Source organism: Mchenga conophoros, linkage group LG16 (assembly GCF_057382185.1).
Source record: "Mchenga conophoros isolate Kocher_MC1m ecotype Shallow Benthic linkage group LG16, M_conophoros_male_GT1.1, whole genome shotgun sequence".
NCBI classification, from domain to species: Eukaryota; Metazoa; Chordata; class Actinopteri; order Cichliformes; family Cichlidae; genus Mchenga; species Mchenga conophoros.
This window is the reverse complement of record NC_140541.1, coordinates 23,272,606-23,289,551: the sequence shown is the minus strand read 5'-3', so window position 1 is coordinate 23,289,551 and position 16,946 is coordinate 23,272,606. Positions and strand designations below refer to the sequence as shown.

The window sequence follows — 16,946 nt, the reverse complement described above, 5'->3', positions numbered from 1 at the left end:
GATGTATTTACATTGTTCCTCCTGCTTTTTTACTCCACTTTGTTTTGGATGCAGTGATTGCACTTTGTACTCACTGGTCAACTGTGGCACAGGAAGTAGAGTGGTCTACTAATTAGAAGATCAGTGGTTTTATACGGGCTCCTCTGTATGTCAAAGTACACTCCCCCCCCCCCCCCCACCTCATTGAGCCCGCCCCTCATTGAGCCTGGTTCTGCCTGAGGTTTCTTCCTGTTAAAGGGGAGTTTTTCCTTCCCACTATTGCCACATCCTCAGATGGGTCCTCTGATTGTTGGGGTTTTCTCTATATTATTGTAGGGTCTTTAACTTACAATATATGAATGAGTTACTGCAAGTACTTTAAATATATTTAGTAGAATCTATGTACTATTAAGCTACTTAAGTAGGATTTTAACATTTACTTAAGTAAAAACAATTCACCTATTTAAATAATAGGGTTTAAATATGTGCAAATTTGGGGCGTGGTCACTAACTAACAGGTGTAGCCGTATGCTAGGTGTCGCCTCTGCTAAGAGAAGAAACTGAGCTGGACCTTCTAAAGTGGTCTCGTGTTTTTAATTGTACTAACTGTGCTGCAGTTTTGGTGAGTAAAAGTCTAGTGATTTATTTACGTGTTAGTTACGAGATGTCGGTATCTAGTTAAGCTTGTTAGCATTAGCTGATAATTCAGTGCTCCACACTCCTGCCTTAACAAGATCATTTTTGGCTCCAAGCATCCAGATGGCTGATCTACAATGATTAGCCAAACCCGAATTGTTAGCCTATAATTATTAACCGTTCGTGATCCTTAGAATACAATGTTCTGCTTTAAAAACCCTAGATCCAGGCAAGTACAGAAGCACCCACCTAAGTCTTAAGCATTGCTGCAGACCAACACACCCACTACCACGGGGAAATGCCACTATCCTACAGCTGGGACCTCCCCTAACAGATAACTTGCCCTCCATCACTGTAACATAAGTGCCCATGCCCTAACCCACACATTGTTAGTCAGGTAGCTTTTGTTTTTGAAACATTTTCACTCTACTAGAATGGCTTTGCATGAACCGCTGATCAAAATAATGCATATTTATGTAATTTTGGACCTTGGTGCAGCCTCTGATGGAAACTTAATTTCTTCTGATCAGCTAACCCTGGCAAACGTTAGGTTTGCCGTGTGCCTGACCACATTAAGGATATCCCTTCTCTTTGATATCATGCAGATCCACAAGTAAATGGTAAATGGCCTGTATTTGTATAGCGCTTTACTAGTCCCAAAGGACCCAAAAGCGCTTTACACATTCAGTCATCCACCCATTCACACACTGGTGATGGCAAGCTACATTGTAGCCACAGCCACCCTGGGGCGCACTGACAGAGGCGAGGCTGCCGGACACTGGCGCCACCGGGCCCTCTGACCACCACCAGTAGGCAACGGGTGAAGAGTCTTGCCCAAGGACACAATGACCAAGACTGTCCAAGCCAAGGCTCAAACCAGCAACCTTCCGATTACAAGGCAAACCCCCAACTCTTGAGCCACGATCGCTCCGAGTAGAGAAAACGGCCTGACACGGAGCTTTTATAGCAGTGTGAACTGTGAAATCTGTGATATGATCCTCTGGCATATAACTCTAGGAAAGCACGAAGGTCTCCTCTAAGGATTGACAGAGACAGACTCCCACACTGTTTCCTCACTGTGTGTGTTTTCAAAGGCGTAATAATTGTATTTCACATCCTCAAGCAATTCCCAGTCTTCTGATTAATGCTCTGTTCTTCTTGGTTGCATTATTTAATTGCACTTATTTATTTTCAGCTTTGAAACTAAATAGAGGGGTGTATTCATCATTTTGTGTTATCATACCCCCCTTCATCATAATCTTATGCTCAGTAGTGATGCATTCTTGTTCTTGTAAAGCAGTTTCCACCTTATAAATATGTCATCAGTGGAACGTAGTAAGGAAAGTTAACAACAGCCTTTCTATATACTTGTGTAAAATCTGCAGTTTTTCCTCTCTAATGCCATATCATAGATCGCAACTTGCCTGATTAATTCATTTTCCCTTGTGTGTTGTTATCCGTGTAAGGGGGGGAGGGGATTTTTGACCAGGCACCCTCTCACAGCTAATGCAACTTCTGATTGGTGCTGATGTTGAGTGTTGAGACTAATGAGTATTATGCTTTTCAATTGAAAACCTTTGTGCCACTGTATTGCCCCCGCTTGTGCAGATCACTGTGATGAATACCCATCATACTTTAAAATACTTTAGCACATTGTCGCTAAATGAAGGCTGCCAGGTCAATTTTCAATTTTTTTCCCCCTCTCTCCTCTTGAAACAAGACAAAACCTTGGAACCCTTCACATCCTCTAATTCAGACTGATTGAATCCACTCATGGCCACGAGGGGCCTCATCTCACTGTAGTTTTCTCTGCTTTTTCTGCTGTGAGTGCACATTTTGCATTGCGCTGCATAAGCTCAGCCGGCTGACCTGCTAGTGGGAAGTGGCATTATTGTTTAGTGAGTTTGTATGCTGTCTCATTAATTCCACTTTCAGACATTGTCAGACTCTCACAGCATGCTCACAGCTTCACATATCTGATGGACAAGGGCAACAAACTGCTGTGGATGTGGCCGGTTTGGAGGATTTGCAGGCCCCTTGCAGTTGTCAGAAGGGTGTGAAACCTCTTTTGACCCTTTAGACCACACAGTTGAGTTTAGAAAAGCTTAATTATGCTATCCTGGGTCTGATGTCTGTTGCATGTCTGCATCGTCATGACGCAGTATAGAGGAGACTGATTCGGTAGAAAGGAAACTGTGGCATGTTGGGAAATATGCATTTTCACTTACTAGACCAAGTGCATCTAAGGAAATGCTCACCAGGAAATATTCCAGTCACAAATGCTCGATTTTAATGCTGCTGGGTGAGTTTAAGATAAGACAGAGCCCAGCTAAGCTACACTCATCAGCCACTATTAAAAGACGTTCCTTTAAAGCCAATATCTAATCATGCAATCACATGGCAGCAACGTAGTGGATTTAGGCACATGCTCTAGACGATCTGCCGAAGTTCAAAGTGAGCATCAAAATGGGGTGAAAAAGGTGATTTAATCAACTTTGAATGTGGCATTCTTATTAGTGCCAGATGGGCTGGTCTGAGTATTTCAACTGGTGATTTGCTTTGATTTTCCCACACAACCATCACTAGGGTTTACAGAGGATTGTTAGAAAAGGAGGAAATATCCAGTAAGTGGCAGGTAAAAATGTCTTGTTGATGCCAGACATCAGAGGAGAATGGTCAGACTGCTTCAAGCTGATAGGAAGGGAACAGTAACTCAAATAACCACTGGCCACTACCAAAACACGCAGAAGGTCATTTCTGATGACGCCACACATCACTACCAAAGCCTACCTGACTATGTGCATCCCTTCATGACCACAATGATGGTTTCTTGAACATGACAATGAGTTCACTGTACTCAAATGGCTTCCGCAGTCAACAGATCCCAATCCAGCAGAGCACCTCTGGCAGTGGCGGAACAGGAAATCCACATCATGGTTGTACTGGTGTTGAAGAAAGTATTTGATTAATCATCGTTATTGTTTTTCAGCTGAAGTTCCAATAATCACTCCTCGCTTAGATTAACACGTTTTTATAAAAGAAAAAAAATATCCACTTATTTTGGAGAGAGAACTATTTTGGATACAAATCAGCAACTAATTTTAGTTTTCTTTCTCATTTACTCTCAATCCAACTGGAATATAATTAACAAAAGGTCAGATAGTGACACTTTCTGTGCTGTTTTTTTTTTTATTGAAGTGAATTTTTATGTTGAAATCCTAGTTTTCAGTTCAGGTCAGTTCTGAAGCCATATGAGCTGACACACACACACACACACACACACACACATATACATATCAAAGTCATCATAGTCCAGACTAACGTGCGGTATCCAACATTTCTATTCCAGTTTATTCACCCTCTGCAGTCAATCGGCCACTCGGGTGCAGTGAATTGAAATCTGAAGCAAGCAGTGCACTTTCTGCCGGAGTCGAAGCTATTACCGTGGATCCAGCCGTGGGCCCTCGGTTGCCGTGCTTTTGTAAGGGGGGGATACAGCCTGTTTGCGTCAGAGTGGAGATGTGGGAGGTTGATTTATGTCTGAAAGTCTCAGGGGTTTCAGTCTCCCCTCTCTCACTTTTCATATTTCACCGGATAAAAAGAAAAAAAAAACTGATGTGCATTAATGTTTGCATATCCTTGCTGCTCTTGATCATGTTTAATCATGCAAATAATTGCATGCAACCTGCATTAAAGCAGGCAGAAAGGCTTATTGCCAGTTCTTCTGTGAAATAACAACAACAGTATCAAGCTTGACTTAAATATTTAGTTTCACTTGTTGGCATTTGTGCTACTGTGACCTTATGGCGCCTGTACCTCTCTCCACTGAGGCAGACAGTCAGGGAGTTTGGACCGGAGCCCAGCTGTACTGAAGGACCTGCTGAATATGATACCTGCGTGGAGGAGCTCCAGCGTCTTAGCCCCCAGGTTCCCAGGAGAGAGCCAGGGAGGAAAGTTAGAATCCCCCCCAAACCCTTCCCACCCCCTCAACCCTCTCCCACCACTGCTGCTTTTCTTATCGGGTATCCATTTCTTTTGTGCTCCTTGGTTACCCACATACCCCCAGGCTACGGAGCCCCCTCGTCACCGCCAGTGAACCTGGCCAGTCCCTTTTCTCTGCTAAATGAGTCCTCTTTAAGATAATGTTTGATGCGTTGACAGCCAGAACCAAAACAGTGTAAAGGAAACCAAGTTTGACATCTTTTAATTGTGCGTCAGAAAGCACATATTGTGGTTTCTTGGACTGCTTTCAGATCATGCTGCTGATATGGTAATTTGCTCAAGTGAAGGATGTGATGAAAGTACTGCTGTTGATGGGTTTTGTAGCAGAAGTCCCCGGAGTCCAGTCCGCTGGTTCCCCTCTCCTTAAACATGACGTGATTGGTCATGTTTAAGTGCAGATTTAAACAGTGTTTGTTTCATCAAATCATCTTTAGTGTCAGCAAATTTGAAATGAGCAGCGGCAACAGTTGAAAAGGTTTTTCACACGGGGAATCTTTAATGTCCGCCGGCGTTCATAATGCTGCAGAACAAACGGCATCAGACGAATAAATCCCAGGAAGCTGACAGTGGTTTTTCCGAAATGCATGGTAATTGATTTCCATCTGCGTAGGACCAGAGCTTGTGGTTGTGATTACATGTGTCGGCTAAATGAATTGGGATCATGGTGCACTTCAAATCAAGCGTGCTTTACTCCGGGTTTCTATTCAGATGACATGAAAATGGATCAGTTGGTGTACATAAAGTGGTGGATGCTGTTGTCGTGATTGACAGCTGCGTGACGAGGCTTGTTATTTTTGTCACAAGCGATGCATGTTTGCAGAATAATCTTCTTGATAGCCTCATAAAGATGATGTAGCTTATTGAAAGGCTTAATTTATCGCATTGTTTTTAATCCTCCTCTCTTTCTGTTGCGCTGGTTTTAATTGACTTGTGGAAATGCAAATGACCCTACGCTTTTTAAATATTATCACACACTGACTGGAACCTGCTGTGGCATTCGGTTTTCATTTACTCCATTTGTGGTACCAAAATATGACATAACAGCATCTAGCAGGAAGTTGGGCTGTTTGTTGGAAATCCACGGAAGACCAATTTTCAGCGTGTGTTTTAAATCAAAATTAGTTGTGAGTAATTATTAGATGGAAGAACGGGAAACATTCATGTGTCAGTGTTATGCACAGCATGGAGGATTTAATTGTTAGTTATTCCTATAAAAAAAAAATCAACATTAACTGCAGGCTTTATGTTTTGATCTGCACATGAATGGCCCCCTTGACTAAAGCTGCTATTTCTTAAGAGTGCCTTTCTTGTGCTGCAGGACCTGGCTGAGTATTAATCTCTTAAATGAGCCATGCTGCGGAGCTGGATGAACATGTGCTTTGCTAGATGTAGTTTTCTAATTTAAACTGTCCCATTAGGCTGTAATTGTTGCTATCTGAGGTTGGGACAGAGCCGCGTGGGAGGCGAGCGAGAAGTCAGACAGAGATGCTATCGGGGCCGAGGAGACAGGAAGCCTCTGTGTAATCACGTCAAGTTGGAGATCAGGGGCCGAGATCAAGCCGAGCGGACTGAACTCTACTTGTCTTCTGCTGCGGTGAAGCTTCTCGGTGACTGCTGAGCTGCTGTGAACGTGTCTTTGTCGTTTCCACGGGGGAGACTCGGTTTCACCTGGGTGTTTACGTGTTTGAACGCTTTAAACCTTGAGGGCGCTGTCATAGATTTGATATGCAATTTGTGCCCGAGGAGATCAGTGGTTAGTTTATGTCTAAACAGGGGGAAAAGGGAATGGTGGCTTTTAGGAATAACACCAGTAGGGGCCAAACTTGTGAGGGCAGGTTGTTTTCTGAGCTGAGGTTATGGATTCCTGTTTGATGCTGTCAGTTTAAACAACTTCTCAGAGTCATAACAGGAAATTAATGTTATTATTTGGCTAAAGACAAAAAAAAAGAAACCCTCAACTTTTTATATAAAACTTAAGGAATTGAATTGGATAACAACGGTGGTATGAAGACCTCTAAGAAGGTTCTCAAATCTCATAATGACACATTCAAAATCAGTAGCAAAGTCCAATCGGGAGAATTAAACAAACACATATGAAAGGTATTTTTTTTAGTGTACTAACGTAGTAACGGATACGTCAGTGTGAGTGTACGGTGTGTGTGTACGGTGTGTGTGTGTGTGCCCTGCAGTGGTATGAGGAATGCTCAGTAAACCTCAAAAGAAACTGTGGATAATGAGATGACCGCTCTTGCATTGCACATACTGTATGTCACTCACAGTGCAATACCAAAGCACTCCCAGAACCTGAAGCACTGGAAAGCTCTCGCTGTGTTTGTTCCATCTGAAGTCAAGCTTACTAAGTAAATAGGAATGCTGCACACAGAGCCACGCTGACATTTGCCAGATGCTCGGTGCTAATTAGGGCCAAGTATTCCCCCTCGGATGGAGTGTGTGAGAAACCGTAAGTGCACTGTTGGCCGACCTGTAAGACCTGACTGGGGAGGAGTTCTGAACGCTTGAAAGTAAACTCGGGATTGTTATTTGGAGCAGGAATTTGTTCTGTTTTCGTTTACAAGGAAAAGTACATGGGTTTTATTTGATGTAAACTACCATGTCTGACTGAGTGTTGAAGCTCAGGGTCTCCTAGAAGTTCTGCTGATATGCATGGACTGATATTATTCTGCCTCTTGACTCATTTAAGATACTTTTTTGCAGCTTAGTGCTGCATGTGGGGGTGTGCCACGGCAAAACACAGGTGCTGAGGCAAAAAAGAAGCTTCTACCCTGCTGCTAGTTTCCCAACAGTTAGCTGCATTTATAACATTTTATCATCTAGCTTCCACATTTTCAAGTTTACTGCCTCCAACCATAATCTATCCAAAGCCTCCTCCATCCCCAGAAAGATGATGATGATGATGATGATGATGGTGGTGCATTAAGCAGGAAGTGAAAGCAGACCTGAAAGCTCCAGCCACCCACAGACCCACCCTTTACCTCTCCTAACCCTGCTCTCCCAGGCTGCAGCGGGGCTCTGTGTCCTGGCTCCTGTCCAGGCTCTGGTGCTGTGATGGGGAGGGTCACGGTTTGTGTCTGACCCCGGGCCTGCATGTTGGATGTTGTTGTTATTATTAGAGCTCCTTGCCCCCCCGGGCAGGCGGGCGGTCCCCAAAGCAGGAGGAACTGCTGGGCTCTGGAGAGGCTCTAGACCTGGAGAACAGCTGTGCGGGTTAGAGGCTGCTGGGGCCCCCTGGGAGGGTGGAGCAGTTACTGGGGTGGGGGTGCGGTGTTCTTGCACCTACCCGCCAAGAAGCAGTTTCTTTTTTTGTTTTTTTTTGGGACTTACTGCACAACCAACATATACACTAGCCCATTAATTGGCCTGCTGACTAATGTACTTGGACCAAGGGTGGTAACGGGAAGCTTGCAATATGTTACAGTACATCCAAAAAAATCACTCTAGAAACTTTGACTTCAAAACTGGGGTGAGTTTTTTTTTTCAAGATGGGCTGTGTTATGTTAGTATCTTAGTAAGAGCAGTGGCTTACATTCATTTTTTTAAAGACCTATTGGCCTGTGACCCTATTTGAAGCAAAAGAGCAATAAACAGACCAGGCTCTGGGTCTAAATAGTGAAGACAATGAGGAAGTGTCTTATACATAATAGTAGTTAATTCCGCTGCACAAAGACATCTGATAGTATGAGAAAATTACTCAAATTCTCAGCTGATCTATGAAAACTTCCCTAATATGTTTTAATTTGCAGTCTGTAGTTTTGTTTTTTTAATACAGGATTAATCTCACTTTGTAAATGATGCTATTTAAAGTAAAACAAACAATAAAGCATATATGTATGTGTGTGTGTGTGTGTGTGTGTAGATAGAGAGATACAGAGAGATATTAAGATATAAGTAGATGAGTTGTTACTAAGCGTGCAGTATCCTCAGTTTCTTGGTAGCATCCACGCCTCAGGCAACGAGCAAAATACTCAGATCAAGGCTTGGAAAAAGGTCACCATCAGTCACCATGACGTCATGATGACTGTTTCTACCTTTACAGCTCAGGATTCCTCCACAACTCAAAGTTTTAAAAAGAGCAGCATTACAAAGATGTTTGGAAAACTGCTCACTGTCTTGTGTGATGTGCATTGAAACCCATTTGAGGTCCTGGCTCTCAGTTTGGGGAACTACCTTTTAAGGCCTTTGTGAAAGCCGCTTTATGAATTATCTTGGTATTATCTGTTAATTAGGGTTTTTTTGTAATTAATATCACAGAGTCCTTTAATTATGTCCGCTCACATAGCAAAAATTAAAAAAATATATCAGACATTTTTGTATATCGTATTTATGGTGGACTATTTATTTGTATTGAACAGGTGCTACTCGGTGTGTGAGTGCCTTTATTTTGAAAATGCGTTTTAAAATGTTTCCTGTGTTTCATATATGCTGTATAATTCATATGAAGCGAGGAGAATTTTTATTTGTTTAAGCCATTAGTTGGTTTGTGAATGAATTACAGCCATAAGAGGCCAAAGGGTATTTAAAAGACCACCTTCCCTCTCTCTGCCATCTTAATTCTGCCTATTCTTGGCAGGTCTGGAGGGGGGGCCTTCTAACTGTGTAAATAGCTCTGGAAATTGCGTGTGGCCTTTGACTGTCTCTGTAATTGCGAGCCTCTTGCAGTATTTTGCTTGGCAGTCTGAGAGGTTAACCCCTGAGGGCTAGAGGCCTGAAGCTCTCCGGCTGACTGGCAGAGGGCTCCTCAAAGCCCCACTTGTTCACCTCCCTGCCTGGGCAGCTCTAAGCCACCGCTGATCCTCTTCTGGGCGAGAGGGAGAGAGTGGGAGGCAGTGCCTCATTCAGCTGTGGCTGAAGCTCTGAAGGTTGAAGCCTGGAGTGTTAACAGAAACCTCAGTCCTCCTGGGTGCACCTGGGACGGCAGTAGCTCTCATAGCTTTGTCACCTCTGCTAGAGAGCGTGGCTAAGTTTGGGCTTTTAGCCATAATCAGATTATATGGATGCTGGTGTACTAAGGGCTTGATCAGTTTCCCCTAAAAACCTTTTTCCCATATTCCCATGAAATTGTAAATATGGACTGTAGCTCCAGTTAATTGTGTGCAGATGGATGCACCTGGTTTCATTATATTTAACGGGCGCTTGATACAGTTTTGCGCTTAAATTTAAATTCATCAATTTATACACGGGATCGCTGTTGATTTACAAAATGCATTTGGCATCACTGAGAGAGAGTCGGATTAGGAAAGTAAATGTCGAGCATTTGGAAATGGCCAAAAATAACGTTGTGTTAAACTGATTTGATCTTAATTCTGCACATTAATCCTCTGTTTGGAACGTCTTCATCTCCGAAGAATTCCGGGTTCACGTCGGGGATTTGTGTTAAAGGTGCAGCCTAACCTGTCTGCCGTGATGGATGATGTTGCCGGATGAAATGGTCTGTAAAGATGCCGCCTCTTCTGGAGTCCCAGCATAAACTGTGGAGGAGAAGAAGAAGAAAAAAAAGACAACATGTGCAGTTTTGCCTCCTCGGATTCCCACATTGTTCTTGCCAGCTCTGCTCCCCCTGGGCCTCGAGAACGACTCGCTACACCCCAGACAAAAGTACACAGGCAGAAAAGAAATATCAAGGCACAAAGGCTCTTTATGTAATGCTGTCAGGCTGCATTGATTTTTTTTCTTCCTGTATATTTGACAGACAACATAAAATCGTTGCTTCATGTCATGTCAAGCTGGGCTTCAGAGATTGCATCGGCTCTACCAATACCATTCAGTCCTTTGGAAGAGATAGTTCTCGGTCTATACTTTGTGGAGAGGCTGTGAGTAATTCATTTGTGCAAATTCTGAATGTGTTTGTTGCCTTTACACAGTGACACATATACAAACCGCTCCACAGAACGCAAACCTCAAATCTGAGAGTTTGTTCACTGGACCACAAAGCAGTGGGTTGTGCAGCATCTGAGGCCTGGGTCTGTTTTATCAGTCTGACTCTGGATGGATGAATTCAAGGACTGAAGCAGGAATGGGGTGCTGGTTTGTCTCTGGGTTCTTGTGGAAGATCAGCAGCTGTGTAATCAGACCTGGCTCTGACCCTACCTGTCCGGACGTTCCTCCAAACCCTCCATCATGTCCCGGTGTCACGCACATGCTGATGAATCACTGGTCGCGTGCAACCTCTGAGCTGGCTTGACCTGCAGTCCTGATTTAGTGAGGATAAGACATAACTGCCAGCACTGTCGGGACTTCCAGGGAATACAGTACATTATTCTTCCTCCTTAACATTCATCAGGGGTTTATTTAAACTCTGCCTGATTTATAGCGGATCTGTGGCCACTCAAGCTGTCCAATAAAGAGACAGATAATAAGGCCATCATAAAACCCCAGCTTTCAGCGCAGATCTGAGGTATTTTTAGTTTACATGAGAATGCCGCATTTTTTTATATTTAACAAGGGAATGCTGTACACAAAAGTGCATGTTATGCATTATACTTTTCGGGAAGGATATTAAAATTAGCTCCAACGTAAACATGTCAGTGAACCAGTAATGCGGTTATTCATGTATTCTTTAAGGAAAAAGAGCATAACTGGGTTCTGTTCAAGCACTAACATGTAGAAAATGGGTTTTCAGACTGTCTGAAAAGCTGTGCACAGTTTTGTGCTTTTATTTTGTTTTATTTTTTAGCCCAGTTATGTCCCTGCCATAGTGCATTTATAATATCTGTTGAGATAAAATGTAGCTTTTTATTTTCTATAGGTTTACTGCTATTCATAGCAGCACAATCATATATTTTATTAGATATTCTATTTATTAAATCTCCAATCAAATACCAAACTGCATCACTTTCACTTAAATTACAAATCCAGACGACAGTTTTATCTAATTAGTTACCGTCTGCATGGGCTTACCCATTTTATTCTTCATTGTTTAATTCAGTGTCTACTTTTTTGGTCAGTGCAAATTGAATATGTTTTTGTGCATTTGTGCACTCTGCACTGCTGCAGCATTGCATATATAAATATGCTATACATGTTGTTGTTTTCTGTGTGTCTATTCTGTTGTCTGTTAAGAGCCTAATGTCTTGTATGTGTACACATACTTGGCCAATAAAGCTGATTTTGATTATGCATTACATATGTTTTTTCTTTTGATGCACTTTGATACACTGCTTACTTTTTACAGTAGTAACATGATTTTAGGGCTTTTTTTCCCTTTAACAATAACAATATTATTGAAATCGCTTTAGAAACTATAAAATATACTGATATTTTGGTAAGTAAAATTCATCTTTAACTTTCTTTGTTATGAGTTTTATCTCGTTTTTGGTGAATAAACACTGAGTCTGTAACACTGACTGTGCAAAAGCATACAAATAAGATATTATTCTATGTAATTATCATTATGATACCAATAAAATATCTTTTAGTACTGCTATATTGCAACACCAATATATTAATTCCTAATACTACTGCATTATAACATAATGACTTTTACTCAGGTGAGGATCCAAGTACATGTTCCACCTCTGCCCTCTGATAAAGAGCCCCAGTGAGTGCTCACATGGTTTATCTGATGACTGAATGTGACACAGTGGATGGAGCAGCCAGTGTGGAACATGTGGATGCTCTGTGGTCCCTGTTGAGAACACTAAGCTCTGTATTTGCCCTCCTCTTGCTGAGTATAACAGCCTCTCCAGCCCAGGTTAGGAGAGGGGCTCCCTGCAGCTGCTGTCTCTGAGGCTGATTAGCGCAGTGATGAGCGAATGGGGGCTGGGGGAGAGGCGCGCACACACACTATGAAAGGGTTAAGCAGCCGGTTAGGGAGGAGACCTGCTCTGTGTCCAGGATGTTGAGTGCTGCAGCACGATGGTGTGCTGTTACACTGCATGAGGCCTCGGCTCTACTTGGGGTTCTGATTGGGTCTGTAAGATCACAACAGCTACAACCTCCCCCCCAACCTCGCCACCCCCTCCTCCCTCAGGGTTTTTCTCTCTCCACATCCTCCCTGTTGATTATCACCACTGCCAGAGCTGACTCTTGCACTCCAGCTGCTGTCCACACTCTGGCTCTGGGGCTAATTTATCCAGGCTGCAAGGAGGGAGAAAACTTTCTCACACAGCACTGAGAAGCCAAGCTGCTGCACACCAAAACCATAGCTCGTTGCCCTCTGTGCAAACCACCATCAACAACTGCTGTTTGCTTTTCTGTCAGGCTTTCCCTGGTGGTGCATTTAAACAATATCCAGAGCTACAGATGTTCAGAACAAGTCCTCTTTACTTGGAAATAGTTCATCAGTGCAAAACAGACAGCGGAGGTTTCCCTGCAAACCACCATGTGTTGCTCTCTGCAGGTGTTTCCTCTGAGCAAAGCCAGGGCGGAGCGCTGCCTTCTCTGTCCAAAAGGTTGACTTTCAGCAGTCATCTTCAATGTGAAACTCAACCCTTAAGCTCTTAATATAAAACACACATACAACGTCTCGCTAGCTACTGTGAAGCTTTGTGTGCTTCCTTCACAATGCAACCACGAATAACAGACGTCAATGATGTGGGGAGGATTGTTGATTTCTTTTTCCAAGAAAGCAGACGGATGGATGAAAGAGAGCTGGAGTTTCTACCTGAATTGCTATTTCTGCATTAGGGTTTTTCAAGTTATTGTTATTTGATAAAAGCGTAGGCTAAATAATTCACACAAACATTGTCATAAAACGGAGCTACGAAAGCATCTATTTGACTTTGTGAGGCTGTGGGGGAGAAAAACATAGTAATTGACCAGTCAGACAAGTGACTTTGGGAGCAGGACAAAAAAGCTGGGACTAAAAGAAGAAAGGACTAAAACGTTGCCTTCAGGCTTCTGAGGGAAATTTGAATTTGAAATGTTCCTTGCAGAAAATGCTTGTGCAATTGTGCAAATCTGTAATTAATTTCTAAATAACTTATCATGGGAGATATTACAGTTTTGCATGTGTGTTTAATTCTTCGTGACAGTTAATAATTTAAACAACATGCACTCCATAAACATTAGGGCTATTCTCTGCCTTGGCATATATCCATAAACCACTTGGAAACTTGCCAGTGGCTCTCGGGTGTAGCCTCGTCTTACTTGCGAGTCCTTGCCAAAGCGGTATTATATGAGTGCTGATGGGGAGAGTCCTCTGTCAGCCCGCGGGGCTCCGGTGTCTCTCTGCTGTCAAGGGTCGTGCAGACAGGGTAACCTGTGGCTTCACAATCCCAGCCGCTGCCCCCCTCAGCTCATCATCTCATGTTGAGAGCATTGTGACTGAACAACACCCGCTCTCATCTTCATGTACTTTCCTTTTTTTGGTCTCATTCTCTCTTATTAACACAGATTTTGTAACATGTATGTGTATGGCAGTCCGCATAAAAAAGAAAAAGAAAAAAAGAGGATGTGAATCAGAGGTACACGTCTCTTGCTGCTGAGAAGTTTATCGACACACTTTTTCACGGTGTAAACTTTATAAACATTAGGGCATGTGGTAAATCTGTGGTGGGAGGGAATTTTTAATTTTGGGATTATACCTTTAATCCTGCCTAACACATTAAAATAAGTTGTGAGATAAATGTACACATAGCATGAACCCCTGCAATGTAACTCAATGATTCAGACATGATGGGGTTTTAATATCAGATGTGATTTGTTCACACGCACGCACGCACACACACACACACACACACACACATGAAATCCATTGTAGGAGAAAGAAGATTTATCCTGCTTTCCTCCCCCTTCCGTATAGAACTGTTCTTTCCATCATCTTTACTGTGAACAATGTGGTCACACTACACCTGACAGGTATTAAATCTCTCGTAGTCATTTTACCCTGGAATTCCCCTTTCTTTCAATTATCAATTGCAATTTAGAAATCAAACACAGCGGCACTGTTCACCCGCGGAGGAGTCATGAGAAGATCGCGTTTTCTGTTTTTCAGAGAAGCTGCACAGCAAACACTTCCATGGAAAGATGATGTATTCTTTGAAAAAAGGTGATTATTATTCCACCACGTGTGATGCAAACAATCCAGACTACATGGGTTTGTGCTGAAAGAGAGTGTCCTATTGGAAGTATTGCATGTACGTAGCTTGAGTTGGTACTGTACAAGCTCCTAGCAGGAACATTTTGTGGCTACTGCCCGAATATTAATTCAGCGTTTTGTTAAACTAACCACAGAGATATCATCTTGGGCCTCAGAAGGCAATTAAAAAGAAATTAACTCAAATTGTGTCTAATTTTGTGTTGTCTGCTATTTTCGTGTTTATTTTGAATAAGCTTTCTTGGAAACTCCCACTTTTTAATTGCACCAAATGCTTATTTTAGGGGTTTTTCCCTTCTTTTTTCCCTTGCCTTTCCACTGGTCAGCAGAAAGCTAAGATGCTATCAACGACCATGTCAGCATGGCTGTATACACTGATCTGGCGCATGTATAAATAATTCACATAGGTCAAGCTTTGATCCTCTGATACAGCCTCTCGGATTGCCAGTGGTGGCAGGAAAACCAGAAGATTGAAAACGAGGAATGCATCAAGGGGTGTGCTGTTTACTTGTAGCACGGGCAGCTGGTTAGCCACCCCTCTGCCGGTTTACACCCCCCTCCCTCACTTTTCAATTCCAGCCAGACCCCAGGCTCGGCTACTAACTGGGGGCTGGAATATTGTGCACTGGGGATCAATGCAGCCCTGAGTGAAATGTCAACTGTGGCCCTGCGATGTGTCAGGCTGTGAGGGAGTTGTAATGGCTATTGATCCACTGTGCGCTTAATGCAGAGCTGCCCCGCCATGATGCGAGCCAGCTGCAGCAGAAAGATATGTATGAGATGAGCTAAAAGTGAGAAAATAGAAAAGAAAGAGCCCACAGTTTTGTCCCCCTCCTTCCATCCCTCCCTCTCTGGCTGCAGATTGATCTTCCTCTTCCTGCTGATTCTAACTGGGGTCTGTCATTATCTTACTCTGTCATTAGGGGCTCCATTGACAGCCTTGGCTTGTCTGTGTCACTCTATTGAGACAGCAACACTTTTCCCATGCAGTGTTCCCTACATTTATTAAAGTCTCTGACAGCCTTGTCTTAGCTTTCTCCATAGATGGCTGAGCTTCAGGCTGCACCACAGCCTGAAGCTCAGCCTGTAATTGGAAGACGAGGCTCTCTGTCCCTGGTTAGTAATATCTGTGAGGTACAGCTGTAGGTCAGACTGGTTTATATCAGACTGCTGGTTATGAAGTACAAAATCAGACCACCTGTGTCCGAGGGTCAGTGGGAGCAGTAGTATAGACCCTACATTTATGCCTTTATCTATGAATCACATGAGGATGATTGGAGTTTTCTTGCTGCCGCTGCTGGGAGAATATTTTTTTTCTCCAAAAATGTAAGGGTAAGAGCCGGTGGGGAAAATTAAGAGATGAAAGGGATCACATATTGGCGAGGGTTATGCGTTTCCCATTTTGCAAAAGTTTAAACTTTCTATTCAAACTTTTGTTGGTTTATTCCCACCTGAATAAAATCATCCGAAAGCTAAACTAGGATACCAGTATAGGAGTATGGATTTCTGATTATGTATGTGAAATTAGGACACACTGTCTCATACCCAGTGTGCACTTTTAGTTATTACAGCCAAAGTGAGTTGTGATGGTGTCATATTCTCCAGCTATAATTGGCTGCAGACCCCAATAATTTTCACACAGTCCCTAAATCACATTTTTGCATGTATTTTGTGTTTAACTGCACGGTTTTATCAGCTGAAGTGGAGCTAGTTTTCCATTCATACATATATGTATACCAAATAAGTACAGCAGCTTCACAGGGCTTTAAGCAAAAAAGCAACTACAGCACATTGAACAAAAGTCCTATAGCTGGACTTTTGAGGTTGTAGCCAGAGCCACAGTGCACTGCTGTTACAGCAGATTATTTATGTTTTATTCAGACTCCATAAACGAGAGTTTCAGCAGCCTTTTATATCTCAGAATAACAGAAGGTTATTTTGGCTGCTAGTTTTTTTCTGTTAGTAAATGAGTATGAAGTTTAACCATATTCATGGCTCGCTAAACTTGAAGGACCAAAAACCTTTACAATAGCAACTAAATCAGCTGAGATATGGACAAGATAGTAACCAGTGCTGTAGCCTGACAGATGAAATTAAACCTCAGCCTTTCTTTTAATTGGCCTAATAATTTTCAGACGCTCCCTCGCTGCGGTCAGGATGCATAAACTTGTTTGCAAAACAACAAATTTGTGCTCAAATGTCTCAGCTGTTGCTGCTGCTGCTGCTGCTGCTGCAAAGAACAGCAAGTAAAGTGATTTGAGAAGCCAATTTGGTT

The 16,946-nt window shown here is 42.8% G+C and overlaps 1 long non-coding RNA gene across 1 annotated transcript; it reads left to right on the top strand.

Annotated features, from left to right (window-relative positions):
• The first annotated feature begins 414 nt into the window (after positions 1-414).
• Positions 415-11,693, top strand: LOC146556806 (uncharacterized). Its single transcript, XR_014888926.1, has 4 exons — positions 415-601; positions 10,015-10,230; positions 10,325-10,445; positions 10,523-11,693. It is a non-coding gene; the product is annotated as an uncharacterized LOC146556806 (long non-coding RNA).
• The last annotated feature ends 5,253 nt before the right edge of the window (positions 11,694-16,946 follow it).